This window comes from Gavialis gangeticus, unplaced genomic scaffold (genome assembly GCF_001723915.1).
Source record: "Gavialis gangeticus isolate Ggan-Ray unplaced genomic scaffold, GavGan_comp1, whole genome shotgun sequence".
In the NCBI taxonomy this organism is placed as follows: Eukaryota; Metazoa; Chordata; order Crocodylia; family Gavialidae; genus Gavialis; species Gavialis gangeticus.
The window spans coordinates 117374666-117398282 of NW_017729022.1; the positions used below are offsets into that span (position 1 = coordinate 117374666).

At 47.3% G+C, this 23617-nt stretch overlaps 1 protein-coding gene and 1 long non-coding RNA gene across 3 annotated transcripts in view; one reads left to right on the forward strand and one right to left on the reverse strand.

The window, feature by feature from the left end:
- Positions 1-100, reverse strand: part of TSPAN9 (tetraspanin 9) — a 304081-nt gene extending 303981 nt beyond the window's left edge. For both annotated transcript variants that reach the window (XM_019516029.1, XM_019516030.1), the window contains exon 1: positions 13-100. The gene's annotated coding sequence lies outside the window, so the exon portion shown is untranslated. The remainder of the gene's footprint in view (positions 1-12) is intronic.
- Positions 101-13231: 13131 nt separating this feature from the next.
- Positions 13232-23617, forward strand: part of LOC109296579 — an 11372-nt gene continuing 986 nt past the window's right edge. Inside the window, exons 1-2 of the long non-coding RNA XR_002096990.1 lie at positions 13232-13244; positions 22887-22892. This is a non-coding gene — a long non-coding RNA (uncharacterized LOC109296579). The remainder of the gene's footprint in view (positions 13245-22886; positions 22893-23617) is intronic.

Consider the following 23617-nt stretch of genomic DNA (forward strand, 5'->3'; position numbering starts at 1 on the left):
AGAAATACTTACCAGCCATAATTGTATCCCACACTTTGCCGCGCTGTGCTAGTACATGACAGCCTAACAGACTATTCTTATGGTCCAAGTTGAGAGGGGTCTGAAACGTAAACAAAGCAACTCCATGAAAAATGAATGACATTTTTAAATGCTTCCAGATTCCTAATTGATGGCATTATTTGTCAGGAGGATAAGAAAATCTGACTTTCAGAACGGTACTTTTTCACCTGAATGCAACTCTTTCTGTAGAGACATCAAGGATCTAACTGGGTAGCTTCCACTCAAATCTATTCTCATTTAATTTTAAGGGTTTAACTCAGTATTAATTAGCCTTCATGCCTGTTGCTTAAAGAAATGCTATAGCTATCCTAAGCTCCAGAACCTCCTCACTACATCTCATAATATTTACACTGTCTTCAGCAGGACCTGGACATTGCCTCCACTTTCCCACAGTAGAGTTCCTGTTCCAGTCTGGCTTAAATACCATGTGGCAACTGTGTCTATTCAGAAAGTCAGGGCCCTCCTTCAAACATGCCTTGAAAATTCCCTAGACATATATCATTTCAGGATTAGCTGCACCAGCACTAAACACAGTTTAGCCATAAGTATGCAAATGTACAAACAAGGTTCTGCAGTTTTGCCAGCAGGCCTTAACCAAGTAAACTGATGCCAAACACAGTTTGTCCTTATTTGCACTTACAGTTAAACGCCAGTCAGCACTGGTGAAGCTAAATGGAGTACTAAAGCAATGAATTTCCTGTTGTAGAAAAGTCCAGGGACACAGGACTGGAAAAGACTTCCATCATTGGGTCCAACCCCTGCTACGGCAAATAATCATGTCAACCACTCCAGACATACGCTCTTTGGAAGCAGAATTAAGATTTGTGGGATAACATTATAAGAAGAAAAAATTAGGCTCCCTGAGAACGAGATGCACCATGTTGTGAACCCAAAGGAAAATAAAGCTGCAAGACACTTCAGAAGGCCACTTAGCCCACACCCCCTGCTCTGGGGCAGGTCTGGCCTTCTCTAAACCTATCTTATGCAAGCATTTGTCTAACCTGCATTTAAGAACTTCCAGTGGTGGAGACTCCACAACTCCCTAGCAAATCTAAGTTCTAGTACTTAGTCATCCTCACAGTGAGAAAGTTCCTCTTAATATCTAAGCTAAGTTTCTATTGTTGCAATTAAAGAACCTTCTTTTTTCTCCTGTCTCTACAACTGCAGACATGCACTATTACCACCCCCTTTGTAACCGGACTTTATATATTGAAAAACTAGTGTCAAATTTCACCTCCTTCAATCTTTTCTCATATTATCTTCCAACCTTTCTTTATGTGTCATGTTTCCTAGAGCTCTAAATCATATTTGTCATTCTCCGCTGAACTCTTTCTCATTGTCTTCATCTTTCTTGAAATGCCAAAAACTGGACACAGTCCTCCAGGTGATTGGTAGAAGGCTTACCACTTAGGACATTCTCTACTTGTCAAACCAATGGAAAATGTGCTGCAGAGAACAGGAGGATGATCCAATAGGTGTCTTCTGCTTCTATCTTCTGAAGGATCCTTCAGGATCCAACATCATTCAGCTGGGAAAGAACATTAGTGGATCACTGAAGAATCTGCCCTCGAATAAGTATCGGAGTAATGGCTAGTGGATGGTTTACACAGCTCTCCTTGACTGGCCTGCAGAATAAGCTCAACAGGCAAAAAACAGTCAGCGAGAAAAGAAATACCAGAACTAGGATCCCCTTCACTGCCAGCTCTTCATGTGGTTTTGGTGAAACAGATCCAGTCCATAGCACACAGGCTGTGAGACCTACTTGCCCCACACCTTTCAGCAGTCACGCAGGAGAGTACACATTTCAGGAAAGACCAGAGTGAACATTTCCTGCATAGCCATAGATTTCCAGAAAACAAACCCCTAGAGTAGTGCCACAAATAAAAAGGGAGGGGATTCATGACAGCAGATGCAGATGAGAAGTTTGGTTAGGGCACTGAAACTCAGAGGTTCACAGTAACAGTAGCATAACTAGAGGTAGGCAAGCAGGGCACCAGCCCCAGGTGCCATATTGACAGCTCCCTGGGGGTTTAGTGATAACAGCAGGAGTCAGGTGTAGGAACACAGCACCACTGCTGTAAAAGCAGCAGCAACAACCAAGGGCAGGCAGACCTCGCTGCACTTTGGCTATGTACAGACATTCAAAAACCCCAAACCTGAACTGATTCAATCTTTGCAGATCAGTCTAACCTGTGTAGACTGAACCGATTTGCAAGTGAACAGACATTCACTTTTGATTCTGGAAATTCAGCCACATACCTGCAGTGGCTCAGGGCAGAAGCCAGGGGGTGATAGAGTGAGCCCTCTGCTGCAGGGAAGCTGTCCTGAGGGGGGAGCGTGGCCAGGCCCCAAGAGACTATTACTGGGGGGAGCTTTAAACCTCTACCCTGGCCTGCAGGGACCCCATCCGGGGTGTGCCTAGAGGGGGAAGGGGGAAGCAGCCCCTGCCAGGTATTTCCCACCCCTGCCTGCCGCTAGAGTGGCAGGAGGCATGGCCAGCCCTGACAGCAGCATGAAGCCAACAGAGACAGAGGAAGATTTAATTCCCCCTCCATCCCCTGTCCCACCAGCAGGAACCCAAGCTGGGGTCTGCCTGGCTGGGGTGGAGCAGCCCATATCAGGGTCCCCCCACCCTTCAGCCGGGGGCATGGCCAGATGCCAGCCAGCATGGCTCCTGAGGTGAAGGAGGCAGGGAGGAGGTTTATTTCCCCGCCCCCCGTCTCCTCTACCCCTGGGGAACCCTAGCTGGAGGCTGCCTGGCCAGATGCAAGTGGAGAAGGCAGCAGCCAGGGCTGGCAGGCCCCGGCTTCAGTCTCCCAGAGGGAGAGGGGATGGACCTCAGGGGGTCATGCTGGCTGGCCCCTGGCCATGCCCCCTCCCCTGTTGCTGGAGCAGTGTGGGGAGCAGACCCTGACATGGGCTCCTGCATCCCAAAGAGGCAGAACCCAGCTCAGGTCCATGCCAGTGGTACAGGGGACAGAGGGAGGAATTAACGCTCCCCCCCGCCATCTCTGTTCACTTCATGCTGCTGCGGGGGCTGGCCACAGCCCCTGCCACTCGAGTGGTGAGCTGGGCGAAACACCTGACAGGGGCTGCTGTGCCTCTGACTGGCAGACCCCAGCCATGCTAGTGAGACAGGGGACAGAGGGGGAACTAAACCTCTTCCCTGCACCCTTTGCCTTAGGGGGAGCGGCATCTGGCCGTGCCCCGCCCCTGCTCCAGCTAGACAGCACAGGGGTGCAGCCAGCCCTGCTTCCTTGAAGCAAACAGCACAGCACAGCCCTGGGCTGCAGAGCATGCTGGGATGCTGGAGGACTCTGATTTAACTTAAACCAAGAAGGGGTCTAGGACAGAAGTTCCATAACTGGTTTGACCTTAATCAGTTAAGCCTAATACTACAATCAACCAGGTTTATCTCAAACGGTTTTGGCCATTTTGAAACTGGTTTATGTGGACTGCACTTATGTTCTGTTACAGGTTTAAACCAGTTTCGGATCACTTAAACCAGTTTGTGTGTAATGTCTGTCCCTAGCCTTTGTGTCCCTGGTGCAAGCAAGACTGACCCCACTGCATCTCTGCTCTCCAGGAGGATTTTGATCAGGGCAGAAAAACTGCTATGGATGCCTGTGCTCAGTAAACCCAGGTCTATGATATTTGGGATCCTGTACAACCTGGAGCCAGTGGATTTCTTCTCCTATGTACAGCCCACTACTGGATAAGCTAGAGTTCCTGTCCTAATAACCAAGAGGGACATTGCCACATTAGGACTGTGCTTCTGCTTCTTGCTGTTACTCAAGCCTTGTCTCAAGGTTAAAGTTCTTTTTCTTTGCTTTTAATGGATGCTTTGGACTCATATGATCAATGCTACGCAAGCATCTATTTTCAACCCTTAATGAAGTCATCAAGTTGATTCCTCATTTTGTGTCTGAAGCAAAAAAAACCAAACAAGCAATTTTACCTACTGATTCAAGCAGAGGGGACCAGCAGCCACCTTCTGCCCTGGACTTTTGATGCTGCTGAGTGAACCATTGGACACATCAGTGCCTCTGTTTCCTGTCATTAAATTGGAGGGTGATGGCATCTCATTACTTCAATGGAGATGTAAGGCTACAGACATATCCATGAAGTGCTTTCCAGCCCCTAGTGGCCAGTAGCAAAGGATAATTTGCTTGCTGCATGCTGATACTGGTAAAGAACTAAGGAGCCCTAACCAAGGTTTCTGCTGCAAAGTAGCATTCTTAGCAGCATCATAAAGAATCCACTGGGGTTTTTTTTTAGAGCCAGCTGTACTGCTAAAAGAACTAGCCACACAGTTTCATTCTCTTTTTGTGGTTTAATGTGAAAGCGTCTGAGAAAACATTGAATTTTGGCTGACAACGGTTTTATCGTAACAAAGTGCTGGCTTTTAAATATAGCCATGAACCAGGCCTCCTCTTGCAAAGTCTCAGCTCTTTAATGTGGAACTGATGGGGGGAAGGGGAGGCGTCAGCTGAACTTATTGCTCCATCTAACAAAGACATGGCTGGGGTGGAGGCAGGGTGGAAACTGTGGCAGTGCATTTAAGAGAAGGAGACCAAAGGACAAGCAAGAAGATCGTGGGGAGCAGGGAACAATCTTTACAGGCAGTACAGATTTCAGGAGTAGATTGATCTGTTAAGAAATGCTGAAGGAAACAATACTCTCAGTCAGAGAGGAATTAAAACTCGTGGAAGAGGTGATATCTTTTACTAAACCAACTAGATATTTGCAAACAAATTATTTTATTTGTTATTATTAAATAAATAAAATGATTTGTTTGCAAATATCTAGTTGATCTAATAAAAGATACCACCTCTTCCATGAGTTTTGATTCCTTTTGCCTCTAGACCAATACGGCCACAACCTGGATACCTGAGGGACTCTTTCTTGGAGCTGAGAGATGAAACCCAACCCCCTCAGAGACAGGGACACTGATGAAGCTACCCCTAGTGTCATGGGTGTAGGTCATAGCCGTGTTGGTCTAAGGACATAGGCAGACAACGTTCTTTGGATGAATTCAATATCTTTTATTGGACCAACTAAAATAGTTGGAAACATTCTTAATTGGTCTAATAAAAGATATCAGCTTTACCCAAAGAACCTTGACTACCTGGTGTCATGACAGGGCCAGACTGACTCTTCTGTTGCTCACTTTAGACGACTGAAAACTTCAGGTGCTTCCTCAGTGAAAATCTTCATCCAGTGTCTGCCCTGTAATTCCTGTGCATCAGGAGCTTCCCTGTGGTCAGCAAGATTTCCACAAGAAAGACTTGTTTAGTTCATACAAACTAACTGTTTTGACTTTCCCCATGCTAACTCCTCTCCCCCCACCTCCATGCCCCTCTGTTCATTTTACAAAGAGAGAGAAAGAAACTAAAACAAAAAAAAAAAGATTTCTTTCTAGCTTGTCTCCTGTTTGCCAAATAATGAGCTCCTTCTCCTCAGCATGTGTAAAGCTGTGGAAGCCGATATGATTCACTTTTGGTTATGCACATTATGGAAGCCAACCAGACCATAGCCAGTAGGGGTGTGCGAAACGGGTCGTATTTGATTAGGAATCAGATTCGGCCCGAATCGGGGACCGAATCTGCTGAATCTGAAACTGAAGATTTGATGCTGGAGAATCAGCAGTTCAGCCATAGACACAGCTTTAAATGTTTTTTCTACATACCTCAAAGTACCAGTGTGGCTCGTGAACGCTGCGATGCTGGGGCTCAGCTCACGAAGCGTCCCACAGGAGCATGAAGGGGCCCCTGCGTGTTCAGCAGCAAACTCGGAAGTGGACTGGAAGTACTTCCGGTCCACTTCCAGGTCTGCTGCCGAGTGCTCTGGGGACCCCCCCACTCCTGTAGGACGCTCCATCTGCCCCACCATTGCAGCATCCATGAGCCGCCTGGTACCTTGAGGTATGTAGAAAAAACATTTAAAGCTGCGTCTATATCCAAATCACCAAATCTTTCCAAATCTCTCTGAATCGACTAAGAGATATTAAAGAGTCTCTTGATTTGATTTGGATTCAGAGATTCAGCCAGTGAACTGGGCTGAATCTCCACCAAATTGAATCAGGGACCGAAGCTCTGCAAAGCCCTAATAGCCAGTACCAGGAATATCACTAGGTGCCTGCTATTCAACTGGAGACAACTTTTTTTTTGGAAAATTCAGTAACAAAAATAGTCCCAGGGGGTTGTTTCCTATTAAAGGGATAATGTCATCTTAAAAATATAGTCCATTTCTAAGCAAGTTATAAATAGATAGCTTTCCCCCACCTCCCATGTTTGTGTGGTTTTACAAGCACGCTTTCCTATTTTGGAAAATACCATTTTGTGAAAGAGATTAACAAGATAACACGGGAAACTCACTAGATACAGAGTGCTTGCAAATGCATGAAGCAAACTGAGGAAAAAATAGATGTGATTCCCCTAATTTCTCTCAATTATAGTTTATCTAAGAAGTTATTCACAATAATAGCATGTAAAACATTTTCAGACTCGGACATTTTACCTGACAATGTAGCCTTTGGTAGCAGTAGTGTTCAATCGTTAAAAGCTAAAAAGAAATAATAAAAAGACTCTCTATATGCCTGAAGGAGGGTATTTGTGCCCAAAAGCTTGCAAAGAACAATTTTTCCAACTATTTAGTTGGTCTAATAAAAGATATCACATCTACCCAAAGAACCTTGTCTGCCAAAATAAAAATAAAGTATTCTGAGGAAAAGACCTCCAAGGGTTAAGATTTTCCATCGGGCTGGGAAGAGTGGAGTGAAACACAGAATGCTGACCATCCTTATCCAAAAGGAAGAGAATGTTGTGGTCAGCATTTTATCTGCTAGTATATGCAAACATGCTTCCAACTGCAGATGAGCCTGCTGCAAATGCATGTCATTCCCCTTGCACTGTTTGCAATTCAAACCTGACAGCAGTGGGCTTGTGCACAGTCAGAAAGTGAAAGCAATTCTACTTCTTCACCGCTTACATTTAGCACTGGGGCAACATGCAGTTTGAGCGCTTGATATTTTTCTGCTTTCACAATCAAAGGTGTTATTAGTGTCACAGGTTAAGACATCTATATTTTTTTTAATGCACAGTCCCGTAGAAAAGACAGCATTCCTTTAATTTAGGGAGACTTAGTGAAATAATGGTGTCAGTGTTCTGTTTCAACAAGTCCTTTATGTGATGTCAAACCATATCTGACCCCTGCATAAACAGGACTGTGCTGCCCAGTGTACAGAACTGCTTATATCTATAGCTTCAGGCAGGGTCAGGGACCTTGCCCCTACACTCATCCTATCACTAAATGGGAAGGGGTGCCTGAGCCGAGAAAGTGTGGTGTGAAAAAAGCAGTACTTGCATGGAAAATGTAAAGCTGCAGTGTTTTGGGTCAGTGAGTTTAAGTCTTGAAGATCCTCTTACCCCCTCCTGATTTTTCAAAGGACCCTCTTCAGAGAATCCTCCAAATCATGATTTGTCCCCCTGGCTTTGCCGGCATCCCATGTTCCAAGGAACTGTCAAGGAGCACATGATCCTAAGGCAGGGGTGGGCAAAATGCGGCCCGGGGGCTGGATGCGGCCCATCAGGCCTTTCTATCCGACCCGCGGGGCCCCTAAAAAATTTAGAAAATTAGTATTTATCTGCCCCTGGCTGCCTATAATGGGGCCCTCAATGGCTTGCCAAAACTCACTAAGCGGCCCTCTGCCCATAATAATTGCTCGCCTCTGTCCTAAGGCAAGTTCATTGTCATTGCTGCTGTATAAATTCTCTGTGCTGCTGATGAGACCTAGCACTCATACAGCTCTCATCACCGGTCACTAGTCATAATTTAAAGGTAGGTAAGCACGATCATCCTCGCTGTTCAGATAGGAAAGCTGAAGTGGAGTGGTTTACCCACGGCTACCCAATGGCAGCTACAGCAGAGCCAGAAACATTACCTGCACCTCTAGGATCCCAGGCCTGAATTCCCATCCAGAAAAGTAGATGGGATCCACCAGTGCACCAAGGACAAGCTATAAACTGGGGAGGAAATAGTGAGAAGGGGATCTCTTCAAGCCAGAGACTACTTTTGTTCTGTTAGTACAAAGTGATGGACTCCTAGTCCCCCAACTGCAGCCCCCTAGATATTAAAAGAGTACAACTAACAATAGCAGCACAAAGGAAGCTGCCACAGGATTGGTATTAGTATACCTAGTGCTTCTTGGAACACAGTTTCACCCAAACTCATTCTATCCCAGCTGTCAAAGCCCTTTCAAGTGCCCTGTCTCCTTGCTCCATTATTGACATAGCCTTTCCTCTTCATCCTCCATCTCAACTCTCTCTCTCATATCAAGCAATGCTGTAAATCATGTCTCTGTCCTGCTATTCCACATGGAATTTCCCTGGATAGATAAAAAACCATGATTAAAAATATCAGATATTTTTCAACTAATTTTTATTTAAATTCCCCATTCTTTTTTAAAATAACTTTATTTAAAATTAAATATATAATTATGAGAACCTACAGCTACTCAGTAGGGAAACCTTCATTCACTATTTTGTAACATAACAAACGTATGTAATAGTAAAGACAGAATAAATGTATGCTAGGCTCTATAATTATGTAAATAAATGGGTACAGATGTGCTGTATTCTCCTGGTTAGCAAAAAGCAGTACTAAATTACACCAGCCAAAGACCTTTTTTAAGAAAACAGCTAAAAAGCATACATGGAAAACAAGATTAAAATCAATGCTTTAATCAAGGCTTCCTGCATATCAGTCTAGATTGCGACTCAAGGCACTTTGATTTAAACAAATCCACACTGTCATCTCCTATTTTCCCACACTTCAAATCCTTTCAGTGGCTTGTCTTTAACCGCAGCAAAACAGAGTTTTGTGCCCTCACTTTCAAAGCCCTAAAATTTTTAGTTTCTGCCTGTTTCTGTTCTTACTTCCTCCTCCCAATTCTCTCCTATAGTATCACTCAGCACAACTTAGAATCATAGAAAATTAGGGTTGGAAGGGACCTCAGGAGGTCATCTAGTTCAACCCCCAGCTCAGAGCAGGACCATCCCCAACTAGATCATCCCAACCAAAACTCTGTTGAGCCAGGCCTTAAAAACCAACAAGGATGGAGATCCCATCACCTCTCTGGGTAACCTGCTCCAGTGTTTTACTACCCTCATAGTGAGAAAATTCTTCCAAATATCTAACCTAAACTTCCCTTGCTGTAATTTGAGACCATTGCTCCTTGCCCTGTCACGTGCCACCACTAAAAACAATCCAGCTCCATCCTCTTTGGAACCCCGTTTCAGTTAGTCAAAGGCTGCTATCAAATCTACCTTCGCTCTTCTCTTCTGCAGACTAAATAAACCCAGTTCCCTCAGCTTCTCCTCAGAAGTCATGTCCTCCAGCCCATAAACCATTTTCACTGCTCTCCACTGGACTCTCTCCAATTGGTCCACAACCATTCTGTACTGGGATGCCCAAAACTGAACACAGTACTCCAGATGTGGCCTCACCAGTGCCAAATACAGTGGAATAATCACTTCCCTTGATCTGCAGGCAACATTCCTACCAATGCAGCCCTTCTTGGCAACACGGACACACTGCTGGCTCACATTCAGCTTATGGTCCACTGTAACCCCCAGGTCCTTTTCTGCAGAGCTGCTGCCCAGCCAGTCAGCCCCCAGCCTGTACTGGTGCATGGGATTGTTCTATCCTAAGTGCAGGGCTTTGCACTTGTGTTTGTTGAATCTCATGAGATTTCTTTGGCCCCAATCCTACAATTTGTCTAGGTCTCTCTGAATCCTAGCCCTACCCTCCAGCATATCTACTACTCTCTCCAGCTTGGGGTCATCTGCAAATTTGCTGAGGGTGCACCCTATGCCATCCTCAAGGTCATTGATGAAGACATTGAACAAAACTGGCCCCAGGAACCAATCTCTGGGGCACTCCGCTTGATACCAGCTGCCAACTAGACATCAAGCCATTAATTACTACCCACTGAGCCCAATGCTCCAGTCAGTTTTCTACCCACCTTACAGTCCATTCATCCAGCCTGTACTTCCTTAACTTGCCTGCAAGAATGTTGTGGAAGACAAGGTACACCACATCCACCCGTCTCCCCGCTTCCACAGAACCAGTCACCTTGTCACAAAAGGCAATCAGGTTGGTCAGGCACGACTTGCCCCTGGTGAATCCATGCTGACTGTTCTTAATCACATTTTTCTCCTCCAAGTGCTTAGAAATGGATTCCTTGAGGATCTGCTCCATGATTTTTCCAGGGACTGAGGTAAAGCTAACTGGTTTGTAGTTCCCTGAATTCTCCTTTTTCACTTGCTTAAATATGGGCACTATGTTCGCCCTTTCCCAATCATCTGGGACCTCTCCCAATCGCCACGAGTTTTCAAAGATGATGGCCAGTGGCTTTGCAATCATATCAGCCAACTCCCTCAGCACCCCAAGGCAGGGGTCAGCAACCACCAACACACGTGCTGAGCATGGCACACAAGGCCATTTTGCTTGGCATGCCACTTTCAGCCCCGGCTGTGGCTAGCTGCTGCCAGCCCGAGCTCCATGATTGGCAGCAGCTACCCAGAGCCAGGGCTGGCTGCAGGTGGGACAGCTGCGCTGGGCTCTGGCATCAGCTCTGTACCAGCACATGCACGCGCGCCTCGGAGCAGATGGTGGTGGAGGGGCCTGAAGCAGTGCAACCCCAGCCCCTCCCCCGCTGCCGGCACAGAGCTGATGGTGGCTCCGGAGCCCAGTTCGACTGTTCGTAACCAGCCTGGGCTCTGGGCAGTGGCAGCAAGCAGCGGGCAGGCTGCAAACAGCTGCACCAGGCTCCACACCTCTGGCATCAGCTCCATGCTAGAGGTGACTGCGCGTGCACCTTGAGACAGATAGCGGGAGGGCTGCGCTGCCTCAGGGCCCGGCCCTATCCCCGCTGTCCGCTCCATGATGGCGGTGACTACACGCACACCTCGGAGCTGATGCCAGAGCTGTGGAGCCCAGCGCAGCTGTTTGCAACCTGCCCACTGCTTGCTGCCACTGCCCAGAGCCCAGGCTGGCTACAAACAGCTGCACCAGGCTCCAGAGCCGTCATCAGCTCTGTCCCAGCAGCAGGGGAGAGGCCAGGGCTGCGCTGCCTCAGGCTCCTCCCCCACCATCCGCTCTGAGGTGTGCATGCATGCGCCAGTACAGAGCTGATGCCAGAGCCCGGCGCAGCTGTTTGCAGCCTGCCTGCTGCAAGTGTCCAGAGCCCAGAAATCTTATTCCTGAGCTTATTTGGTCAGTTCTAGTCACAGAGCCTCTGGGCTCACAGCTGTGAGGCTGGGGCAGGAGCATTGCTTCAAGGTTTTGAGCAGCTTGGGCACTCCAGAGATCCAGATCCAGATCCAGCCCCTCCAGAGAACCAGGGAGTGCTGGGAGCTGGATTTGAGGTGATCTGGCCTCTGGACATCATCTTTGGAAGGAACAAGCTTCCCTCTTCCAGGCCTGAGCTCTCAGAGACACTGGGCAGAGCCACATGGCTGCTTCTCATGGGATGATGCAGCCTGGGGTTGTTCCAGTCTCCTACTGGGACCCCAAACCAGCGGCCCCAGCTCTGCCACTGCTGTCCAGCATGGCCATGGGCAAGTCCCCTGCTCCTCTGTGCCTCTGTGCATTGCAGCTTAGAGTGAGGGTGGGATTTGTTCCCTGGAGCCAAGGTCTGGGGTTGGGGGTCATGCCCCAGGAGCCCTTGAGGAGGCTCTGGCTTACTGCCTCAGTCCCTTCAGGGTACAAGGACAGACTCCCCTGGCTCCAGCCCAGCTCTCTCCTCCCCTGCTGTGCTGGCCTGACCCCAGATCAGTGCCCTGGACCCAGTAGGATGTAACGCATAGCCAGCGCTGTCAGTCCAGAGCCAGTGTGGCTTGCTTTCCTGGGGGAAAACACTCCTTGATGCTCCCCTTTGCCCGCTGCCTTGGCACCAGGGTAGAGGGACTGTGGTGGGGATGTACCATCATGTGCTCTCCCAGCCTCTCTGGAGATAATGGTTTAGATGTCCTGAATAGTCCTGCCAGCTTAGGACCTTAGCTGTGTGGAGTGGGTGGATAGTTAGGCCGATGGGCAGGCTCCGGGCTGGGACCTTGGCTGGCCCTGCTGCAGCCTAGGGGCTGGCTCCCCGGGGAAGCACAGAGGCTCCAGCGGGCCCAGGGCATTGTTGGGTGAGACTATGCCTGGTGGCCCAGCAGCCCGGCTCCATGTGCCCGTGCATCTGGTTCTCTGTGCACACGTGTCTGGTTCTGAATGTGTGTGCGCATGGAATTCATAGATGTAGGGTCGGAGGGGACCTGAGCAGATCATCAAGTCCGACCCCCTGCCCTGGGCAGGAATGAACACTGGGCTCATATGACCGCTACTAAGTTAAGCTCACAAGCTAGGTAGTTATCAAGACTCCTTTCAAAGACCCCTAAGGTAAGAGCCAGCACCACTTCCCTTGGAAGCTGATTCCAGATCCTGGCCGCCCTGACTGTGAAGTAGTGCCTCCTGATGTCTAGCCTGAACCTACTCTCAATCAACTTGTGGCCATTATTCCTTATTATTCTGGGAGGCATTCGGGGGAACAGGGTCTCACGCATTCCCCTCTGGTCCCCCCTGGTAAGTTTACAGACGGCCACTAGATCCCCCCCCAGCCTCCTCTTGTGGAGGCTGAACAGGTTCAGGTCCCGTAGCCTCTCCTCGTACGGCCTGCCCTGCTGCCCCCTGATCATGCGAGTGGCCCTCCTCTGGACCCTCTCCATGCTTTCCACATCCCTCCTGAAGTGCGGTGCCCAGAACTGGACGCAGTACTCCAGCTGCAGTCTGACCAGTGCCGCATAGAGGGGGAGGATCACCTCCTTGGACCTACTCACGATGCATCTGTGGATACTTGACAAGGTGCAGTTAGCCGTGCAGTTAGCCTCACATTGGCAGCCCAAGTTCATTTTAGAATCGATAATGGCTCCAGATCTCTTTCTGCTACTGTGCTTTCAAGAAGGGAGTTCCTCAACCTATAGGTATGCTGCTGGTTCTTCCTGCCCAAGTGCAGTACCCTGCACTTGTCTGTATTCAATCCCATCCTATTCACATTCATGTGTCTGTTCTGGGTGTGTTCTGATTCTCTGTGTTTGTGCACATGTGGTTCTGTGCATGTGTATTTGGTTCTCTGTGTGCATGTGTATGTGTCTGGTTCTCTCTCTGCTCTCCTTTTTTCCTTTCTCTTTCGCGCGCTCTCTCTTGTCTTGCTTTTATTTCTCTTTTCTCTCTCTCTCTGCAACATGCTTAGCAAAAAAGGAACATACAACAACAAAGGCAACGTTTATGATTATTAAATATACTAATATGCAGCGCGTCCTGCCATGTACCTGCCCTCATTTTGTTTTTCTGGTATGCTGGCACTCTGGCACCTTCCAAAGTAGACATTGTGGTTTTTTTGGCACTCCAGCCAAAAAATGTTGCCTACCCCTGCCCTAGGGTATATCCCATCCGGCCCCATGGACTTGTATATGTCCAGCTTTTCTAAATAGTCCCTAACTTGTTCTTTCACCACTGCTCCCCTCCTCCCCAAACTGTGCTGCCAGGTGCAGTAGTCTGGGAGCTGACCCTGCCTATGAAGGCTGAGGTGAAAAAGGCATTGAGCGCTTCAGCCTTTCCTGCATCCTTTGTCACTAGGTTGCCTCCTCCATTCAGAAAAGGACCCACACTTCCCTTGATCCTCCTCTTGTTACTGACAGACTTGCTGCTCCATTCTGCATTTTGCACGCAGAGTAGACACTCTCTTCCCAGCAACGGTCCACCAAGCATTATCTCCCCATTCTTCAATACCATTTGTTCCAAAAATCTCTCTTACCCAAATAATTTCCCACCCAAATAATCCCTCCATGCTCTACTTTCCTGAATGAATGCCATTTTTCCTTCCTGCCTTAAAGCATGAACTTGTAATGTAAGGGATTGTGGAAAATGGGAATGTCGACCTGGTGACAAACCCTACCTCCTAACTGCTGCCTCTGAAGGTGGGATGCTGGGATTTCTTTCAGAATGTTGTCCCTTCACCCAGCCAGCAGACTTCATCTCTGATGGCAGTCTCAAGCTTGACTAGTAGAAAGCTAATGAATTTCTAACTCTTCATAATCCTGAGAGAGAAATCATTCCTTCTACCCCATCACAGAAGATCTTTCTGGGAATTGGGAAAAGACATCTGGCATCTGGACAGGAGCTCAATTAAATCTAGCCTTCCTTGAGCTTGCATTTTTGGTCCTCTTTACTCAGTGAGTAACTCCAGCACCTTATGCAGTAGTGACACTGCTGTCCTGAAACCCTCCAGGATTCCTGACCGCTTCACTGCTCCCATCACTCTTGATAACAGACCAAGACAGTCTTAATTCCACATCTTAATTGGCAAAGCTCTGGGACACAGCACAGGCAATGGAGCCATGCATCTCCAAGATTAGCAGTAAGACACTTCATCACTTTACTCATACTTGGAAGGTTTTCTCTGCAATCCTATAGGCTAGAATTTTAGTTTTATTTTGAAGTGAAGACTTTTTCTGGGCAGGTTGCTGGTAAAGGTCCCCTCTTGTGGCAAGGCAAATAACATTAGCCTGATGGAATTTTCCTCAAGCTCTCTCAAATTCATATAAATAATACTCTGCGCATTGGCCTTGACCTAGCAGGGAAACAAACATGCTAGGTGTGTTTAGCATGCCATTTTCAAACCTTCATCACGTCAGCTACAGTATTTCAAAAAAACTTCTCGACTCCAAATAAGATGAGCAATTGTTCCTTACTCACAGTTAGATTTTCAACACAAAGCATTAAATGAAGCAGGTTTTGAGATAAGTGAATGCCAAGAAAAACATATAATAGTTTTAGAATCACAGAATCATAGAAAATTAGGATTGGGAGGGACCTCAGGAGGTCATCTAGTCCAACCCCCTGCTGAAAGCAGCACCATCCCCAACTAGATCATCCCAGCCAAAGCCTTTGACTAGCCGGGTCTTAGAAAGCTCCAAGGATGGAGAGTCCACAACCCCTCTGGGTAACCTGTTCCAGTGCTTTACTATACTCCTAGTGAGAGTATTTCCTAATATCCAACCTAAACTTCCCTTGCTGTAACTTGAAACCATTGCTCCTTGATTTGTCATCTGCCACCACTGAGAACAGTCCATCTCCATCCTCTTTGGAACCAGCCTTCAGGTATCTGAAGGTTGCTATTAAATCCTCTCTCAGGCTTCTCTGCTCCAGACTAAATAAGCCCAGCTCCCTCAGCCTCTCCTCCTAAGTCATGTGCCCCAGACCCTTACCATTTTTGTTGCCTTCCACTGGACTCTCCAGTTTGTCAACAACCTTTCTGTAGCGGAGGGCTCAGAATTGAACACAATATTCCAGATGTGGCCCCACCAGTGCAGAATAGAGGGGAATAATCACTTCCTTTGATCTGCTGGCAGCACTACCACTAATGCAGCCCAGTATGCCATTAGCCTTCTTTGCAACAAAGACACACGGTTGTCATATTCATCTTATTGTCCACTGTAACCCCCAGGTCCTTTTCTGCAGAGCTGCTGCTTAGCCAGTCGGTCTCCAACCTGTACCAGTGTATAGGATTTTTCCATCCTAAGTGCAGGACTTTGCACATGTCCTTGTTGAACCTCATGAGATTTCTTCTGGTCCAATCCTCCAACTCATTAAAGTCTCTCTGAATCCTAGCCCTGTGAATCCTAGCTCCTAATCTGAGCCCTCCAATGTATCTAGTACTCCCCCCAGCTTGGTGTCATCTGCAAACTTGCTGAGAATGCACTCCATCCTATCTTCCAGGTCACTGATGAAGATATTGAGCAAAGCTGGCTGCAGGACAAACCCCTACAGAACTCTACTTGGTACCAGCTGCCAACTAGACACTGAGCCATTAGTACTGTTTCAGCCTGACAATCCAGCCAGTTTTCTAACCACCTTACAGTCCATTCATCCAACCCATATTTTCCTAGCTTGCTTGCAAGAATGCTGTGGGAAACGGTATCAAAAGCTTTGCTAATGTCACTGCTTGTCCCCCCTGCCCAATCGGTGGCAGGGCCCCGCCAGCTGGGCCATTTGCTGCTGATCACCGAGAAAGCAAAAACAATGGCATACTTAAAACCACAGTTTTTGCTTCCCCAGTGATCAGCAGCAAACAACCCAGCCAGCAGGGCCCCTCTGCCAATCAGAGGTGAGGGGGGAGGCAGGCGGCAAAATGAAAAACATTAAAGGAGCTTCTGCAGTGCTGGGCACTTCTGGCACAATTTACAAAGATCCCTACTCATCACAGAAGGCAATCAGGTTGGTCAGACATGACTTGCCCAGGGTTAATCTATGCTGACTGTTCCTAATCACCTTCTCCTTTTAACTGAAAAATAATAAAACAAATGCAATAGCAAAACACCCCCACTCTGAACTCCAGTGTGGAAAACTTCTGCCAAAAATGGAGAGAATTATAAAGAAAAACTAGGATTGTAAGGTCATTTCCCAATCATTTTTAAACCCCAGAAAAAAAATCTCTTTGTCCATGCATAATGCCAATTGGGTGCGATTTTGCACTAATTTAACATGATCCCGTAAACACCGCTAAAACAATGTTTAACACCAGAAAGCCATGTTGCAAGGATTTGGCACAATATTAAATGGCAAAGGAAGAAGCACTGGGGTTAACAGCTATAAGAGGCTGTTAAAGCAGTGTAGTATATCAGTTTAGGAACAGGTCATTACCACGACATATCCCTCACTGCAGATGCAATTTGTTACCGGTCAAAAGGTTCTTACACTGAATGTATAGCTTTCTGATAGGCTAAATCTCCTAGGTCACACCCTTGTGGTTCTTCATCTCAACTTCTAATACCACAGACCTAAACCTCGGGACACACTCCTTTAATGTTGCCCCCTCATTGGGGAATAATACCATTCAAGGTCCATGTAGCGTTCTTTACCCACAAGAGAGTAATACAGCACACTCAAAAGGCCCTCTGTCTCCTCTGGGACTTCCCTTTGGTCCAGCTCTTCAATAAATTTGGAATCAAGTCTTGAAAATTGTTGGACTGCTTTCAACCCTACTGAGTTTGATGTTTCGTCTTCTCTTCCTCTTTGCTCCATCACTCCTATTCTCCTTGTCTACTTCTTCCTCCCAAAGAAAGCATCCTCCCTTCCTCTCTCTCGGACTGCCATGCCAGGCTTTTCCTCACTATCCTGCATGTTTTGTCTCTCTCAGGTGAGGTTAAAATAGTTCAGGAGATTGACACACAACCACAAGCTTTTCAGGAATCGGTTATATTACTGCTTTAGAGCAGTAAAGCTGCAGCAACGCCACAGGGCTGTACTGCTTTAATAATATCAATGTGAAAATCACACCCCTACTCTCACACTGATATTGGTATAAGAGCCATGTGCAGTGTAGGCTTTAGAAAAACTTATTTCATTATTCATGCTGCTTCAAACAGCAGAAAGGAAGCAAATAGCATTAAACACTGAAAAGTAAACTCCCCACCTATTAGTCACTTCCACCTTCAGAATTATTAGGCATTAATATAGCACTACAAGGTTTGAGTTACAAATACTACCAAAGGGAAAAGGTGTTTCAAAGGATCTTAAGTAAGGCAAACACTCCTACTATGCTTTTATTATTAGACTGCACACATACATACACATTGTAAACCTAAAAATCAATGTGACAGTCCTTTTAGCAGACATCACTACTTCAATGCTATCATCATAAGCAGGGCCATCCCTAGGGGGGAGTGAATCGGGGCGACTGCCCTGGGCCCCATGCTTTGGGGGGCCCCACAGAGCCAGTCGGAGCGACCACAGTGACTCCACGCTGCCACCGGCTTCACATCCAGCTGCTCAGCGCCCTCCCCCCACCAAATCTGCCGCCAGATTCCTTATGTCCGGGGGCGGACTTGTATATGCACAGGTTGATTTGCCCCGGGCCCCGCAGCCTACTCAGGTTGTCTCTGGTCATAAGGTAAAGACCCAGAGAAACTAAAGATGAACAAAATGATTTAGTCTCTCATCTCTCTGGCACCAGTAGAAAAAGATTCCCTAGAACTAGGGTGCCCGTACATCCCAGCTTAGCCATGAGAGTGCCAGATTTTGTAGGTCCTCCCAGCCAGTTGGTGAAAATGGAAACAAAAGTCCTGGATTGACACCACCCTGCCCGCACTGCCGGGCCCAGCTCCTCCTGAGCAGTGGCTGGAGTGGGGGGGGCTGAGCTGGGCACTGCTCCTCCTGCTGGGGGTAGGGATCAGCTGGGGTGGAGGGGGAAGTGCCTCGGATTTGCTTAAAAATAATATGGTCCCCTACCTAGAACAGACATTCTAATGTTTTCTCTCTTTAGGTGTAGAAGTCCTAAACTGTAATGTTTCTGACCCAACTCGGGAGCCCATTCAACAGCCTAATAATGTATCTCACTACCAAAAAAAAGTTGTTATTTAGGCCAAATCTTCCTTTTTCTTAATTTCTCTCTATTGGTTAACAGTACAACACTTCTATAACTAAAGAAGCTACAATTTGTTTACATCCTTCACTGACTTTTTTCAACAAGGGATCTTTTCAGTCTTACCACTGCCAGTGGTTCCTTTAGTTTAGATGCATGCTAAGGGGAAGCTGGACAGGAGTGATAAACATAGGGCAAATGTAACTATAAAAGATTGTTTTGTAAACCATATCTCATGTTAAACATAACACTTCTAAATATCAAACATAACAAAAATGTTAACATTTCAATTCAGTTTTCATTTTCTATGCCTGTTATTTCCTCTCTCCATTTGGGTAATGACAATCAGTGACATAAAATACACTTTGGTTACAGTCAGCTTGAAGGCCGGGAGGCTCTCCACAGTCATAGAAGTCTGTCTGTGCATAGCTTCCTGCAGAACTATGCCTTAGTCAGCACAATCTATCCTCTCAAAGTTTATCTTTGAGGGCAATGAGCTCAAATCCTGGGAACAACAACCAGAAAGTTTAGAATAGTTTGACAAGTATTTCCCAAGCTAGTGGTTGCTTTCAAACCACGGGGCCCAATCTCCCAAGGCATGCTCTTATGTCTGTCTCACGAACAGATATTCTGTCATCTCCCTAAATATTCCTCATGCATGGAGAAGGAAAAAGCAAATCAGAGTTCACTCCCTGCTCACTAAAGATGGGTGTCAAACCAGGGGTGTCAAACATATGGCCCATAGGTTGGATCCAGCCTGTGGAGGTGTCATCTGGCCCATGGGGCTACTTGTGGTCCTAAAGACCCACCTCCAGATCCAGGCACATGGCCAGAATTTCTGTTGGCAGGGCCAACATCCAGAGAGTTGACGTCACTCAGTCCATCACCAAATTTCCAAGTTAAGAGTCTAGTTCTGCATCAGTGAGCATCGGTGAGAACAATAACTCCCTGGGTGCTAATTCCCTCAATTCTCAGATCCTGATCCTCACTGGGAATGCCTTTCAGGAGTGACAATGTGAGTAGTGGTGGTGTTAAGCCACCGTGTCAGTACAAGGGTTAGGCAGCCACAGAGGTTAGTACCTAAGCCACCGTCTCAGCCCAGTCAGTATGCAGGGGTTAATGCCACCACCCATTCTGCTGCCAGAGGTAGGTCATCCAGCCCATGAGAAGACCCATGGTCCAGATGCATCCTAGAGGACCAAATGAGTTTGACACTCCATGCACAAACACCGCCTTACCAGAGATGACTTATTCTTAAGCCTCATAAAAATACTTGTGAAGAGTTGAGCTACTAGTTTATGGAATGGAGTAGGTTTTTCATGATAGGTACTGGAAAAAAAGACCCAAAGAAGGAATTTCTCCCTGTACGCTGGCCTACCCCAACACCCCTCCAATGCTGCCACCACTTAACACCCATGTCACAAGTTGAATGCTATGCGGTTCTGTCAACATACTCAGTCTAGCAGCTTTCATGAACAGAAAAGTCATTTGATGCAAGTTTCCATGCCTGTACATAGTTCTGCATGTTGGATGTAGTTAGAAGTAATTCTGCTGACTTGCAGAAACAAGTTAATAGAATATTCAGTCTCTCAGCCATTTATGTCCAACATATGCATCCTGGCACTCAGGATTTATCCTGAGCAAGGTGAGGAAGTTTTTGTGAAATGCACCTACAAAACATATTAGCAGCACACAAATGAGCTGTAGCGTGCATATAGATTCTAATTAAACTACTCACAGAAGTTATCCTGACACTCAAATATCTGCTCCTCCCCACCCACCCTAAAGATTTGAGGTAAAGAACATAGAGGTAATTTGTAGAAGATCCAAAGAAAACAATAAATCTAAGGAAAATTTTGTAACACAAAAAATTAATTGGACACTGGTCATTTATGAAACTGGATAAAAATTAGTTTTTATAAATCCATGAGAGATGGAACGGTTTTCTTTCCTATTTGTTTTCAAATGAGCAGCTTATTGGGGTCAAGGCCCTATGGACTTGATAACTAGGCCTGGGGTCTACTTTCTGAGGGAAGGTCCCTAGATTTGCCAAATGGACACTCCAGGGTGGAAATTCTGCTACAGAGTCATATACTTTTTAAAATGGAGGTGATTACTGAATTCACTATGAAACTGAATGCTCCAATCAATCCAGCAGACTCATCATGGCTCACTTTGATGTTATTGTTGGTTTTATTTCATGATGTTCCCACGCTTCCCTGTTTCAACGTGCTGCGAGTTAGGTATTCTTGTTGGTTAACTGTAAAAACATAACTGCATCACAGAAGTTGTCAGATGAAGGCTGAACATTTCAGCAGGGACGAAGAGGGTAACTGAATTTCTAGCACCTACAGGGACAGTCTGGGCTGTAAGACAAATCTCAGTTGGATGTTGCTACTCAAATAATTAAATATGGTAAATTAATGTTGATATGGATAGGATGTCTTTGGGTTTCAGAGTTAACATCTCCATTTGGATTAATACAACTGCTCACACTCCTATCTGGCCAAATCAGGTAAGCAACAGGTAAGCAACATTTCACTGTCTGTGCTCTGTTCAAGTTTTTCTTTGTAATCCCCAGGGCTAGAAACAGTTAGTTTAAAAGAAAGCCTGAACACTGAACATAACACTGCAGCCAAGAATGAATTTGCTGTACACCCCCAGTCCTGCCTGCAGTGTTTGCAATCCAAATTCTGCAGCACTAAGAATAGGAAAGTGAACCATCTATATGCAGAAGCTAAATTAGCTCATTTAATTTGCATTACTCAAGCTGAGATAGATGCAAAAACTAAAAAAAGAAAGAAGCATAAACAGTGAAAAATGACTTGAATGTTTACAGCTTCTTTCACCTTTAATGCTTGGTTTTACTAAAGACAATGAGTTGCTTAGAATATGTTCAAATTGAAGGAAATCATGTAAACTATTTTAAAAGCTCTAAGTTCTAAACTTGCTCCTGTGCCCCTGGCTTCTGAAATGCATTTGTATCCAGCTTTTTGGCATATAATTAAATGTCACTAAAGACCTGGACATCACAAGCTCTGATACAGCAACTAACCACAAAACACAGCAGCAGCTTGCATTTCCATAGCACCTTCAATCAAACTGTTTTCCTGACAATGACAAGATCTGGTTGGGAGGACCCCTGAGGACTGTGGAGCCGTTTTCCTGTCCCTGATCCATTTACATCTCCAGGCAGTTTCACTGGGAAGTGTCCCCTGGCTCCTTGGATTCATTCAAGGGCCAGTGTGGTTCACTCCATGTCCCCCCAACCCTTGATGCACTTGTTTTGAATCTATGACATTCGCTCCTGACTCTGTTTTGTCTTTTTGTTGTCCCACGATCACTGATATGCCCTTAAGGGCCTGCCTCATCAAGGGGGGCTTATAGCTATACCTGAGGGGGATTCAGCCCATGTTCCCAAACTGCACATCAAAAGGCCAGACAGTGACAAGTTAAACTGCTCCCACCCCTATGGTAAAGGCACAGATTAGCTCCATTTTCAGGTAAAAAGGCAGAGAAAAGCAACTGGCCTGATTTTCACAGTTGCTTTGCATCCATGCTCTTGTCAGAGGCAACCGTAGCACTCAACCTCTTTCAAAATTAAGCTATTAGCGGATGGGCTAAAGTCATGTGTGAAAGGCCAACAGCAGTGCTGGGAAGTGACCTCAAGTGTTCTCCCTCCCAATCCTGTGGCTTTAACCACAAGATGGTGGGAACACCTCACCAGGATAAAAAGAACGGCATTAATAAAAGAGTTAGGCCAATGCAAGGCAACGGCAACCCACAAACCACATTCCTTTGTCAGCAGGCCTCCGTCCCTTATGAGCTGTCCTTATCCAGCTACACCCCCACTCTCTGCACAGGTCCTATGCCGCATCTTCTCCCATTCCCTTGGGAGCCGCCAGCCACCCAGAGGCGCAAGCTCCAGACAGCTCCCACATCCTGGCAGAAGTTAAGTCAACAGCAAGCTCCCCCAGACTCCAGAGGAAGCACATCTTGATGTTTCCTTCCAACGCGAAGTGCGGGGGGGAGGGAGAATGGCAGTGACCTGAAATCAGTAGGAAGGGGGCAAAGGTCTGGGCAGACACGGTTTCTGGCCTGTAGCATCCAAGAGGGCTCCTATGGTCCCCCATATCACTCCCTACACTGACCTGCAGGGAAGCCTCCATAGGGCCCTCTCTCCCCTCCAAGCCTAGCTCCCTAGCACCCAGCTGGACTTTGTGCCTCGCAAGGTATCGTGTCTCCCCTCAGGCACGGAGAGCCAGGGAAGAGAGCGGCCCCCCAAGCTCCTGCCCAGGGGCCAAGCCATAAGGGGGGGGGGCATGGCTGCCAGCGCAACCCCCTCCCCTAAATACCGCAGAGGCAGGTAATGACTCCTCATCAGGAGACACGGGACAACCCCAGCACTTCAGGTTGGGACCGTGTGGGGGCACCTACTGCCTTTTCTCTCTGCTGCCAACTTTTCCCACCTCTATGGGAATCAGGTGGACACCAGGTTGGGACAGATGGACAGACACCTCCCCACCACCCCCACCACCACCAAAGGCTTGGGATACACATGTACGCACACACACCAGCTTGGGACACACACGCACGCACACACACAAACACACATGGGATAGAGGCATACAGGACACACACAAGGGACACACACATAGACAAAGACACACGCCCTAGGGACTTGGGACACCCCCCCCACAGAGGATTGGGGGACACACGCACACAGGCTTGGACCACACACATAGGACACACACAAGCGGGACATACCCAAAGAGCCTTGGAACATACAACCACAGGCAAGCCTGGCCCACACTCACACAAGGGACACACACAAGAGGTTTGGGACACTTTCTCTCTCCAGAGGCTTGGGACACACGCAGGCACGCACACACACTGGATGCACACGCGCGCACACACGCACGCTGCCGCCCACGTGCCCCTGGACAGAGCCGAGTCCCCCACACGCTGCATCCCAATTGCCCCCCGCCCCATCAGCCCCATCCCGGCCCGGCCCGCGCCCAGCCCCCCGCGCGGCCGGGGTGGCCGCAACTTGTGCCGGCGCCCACTCACCCAGGCCGGGCCGGGCCGGAC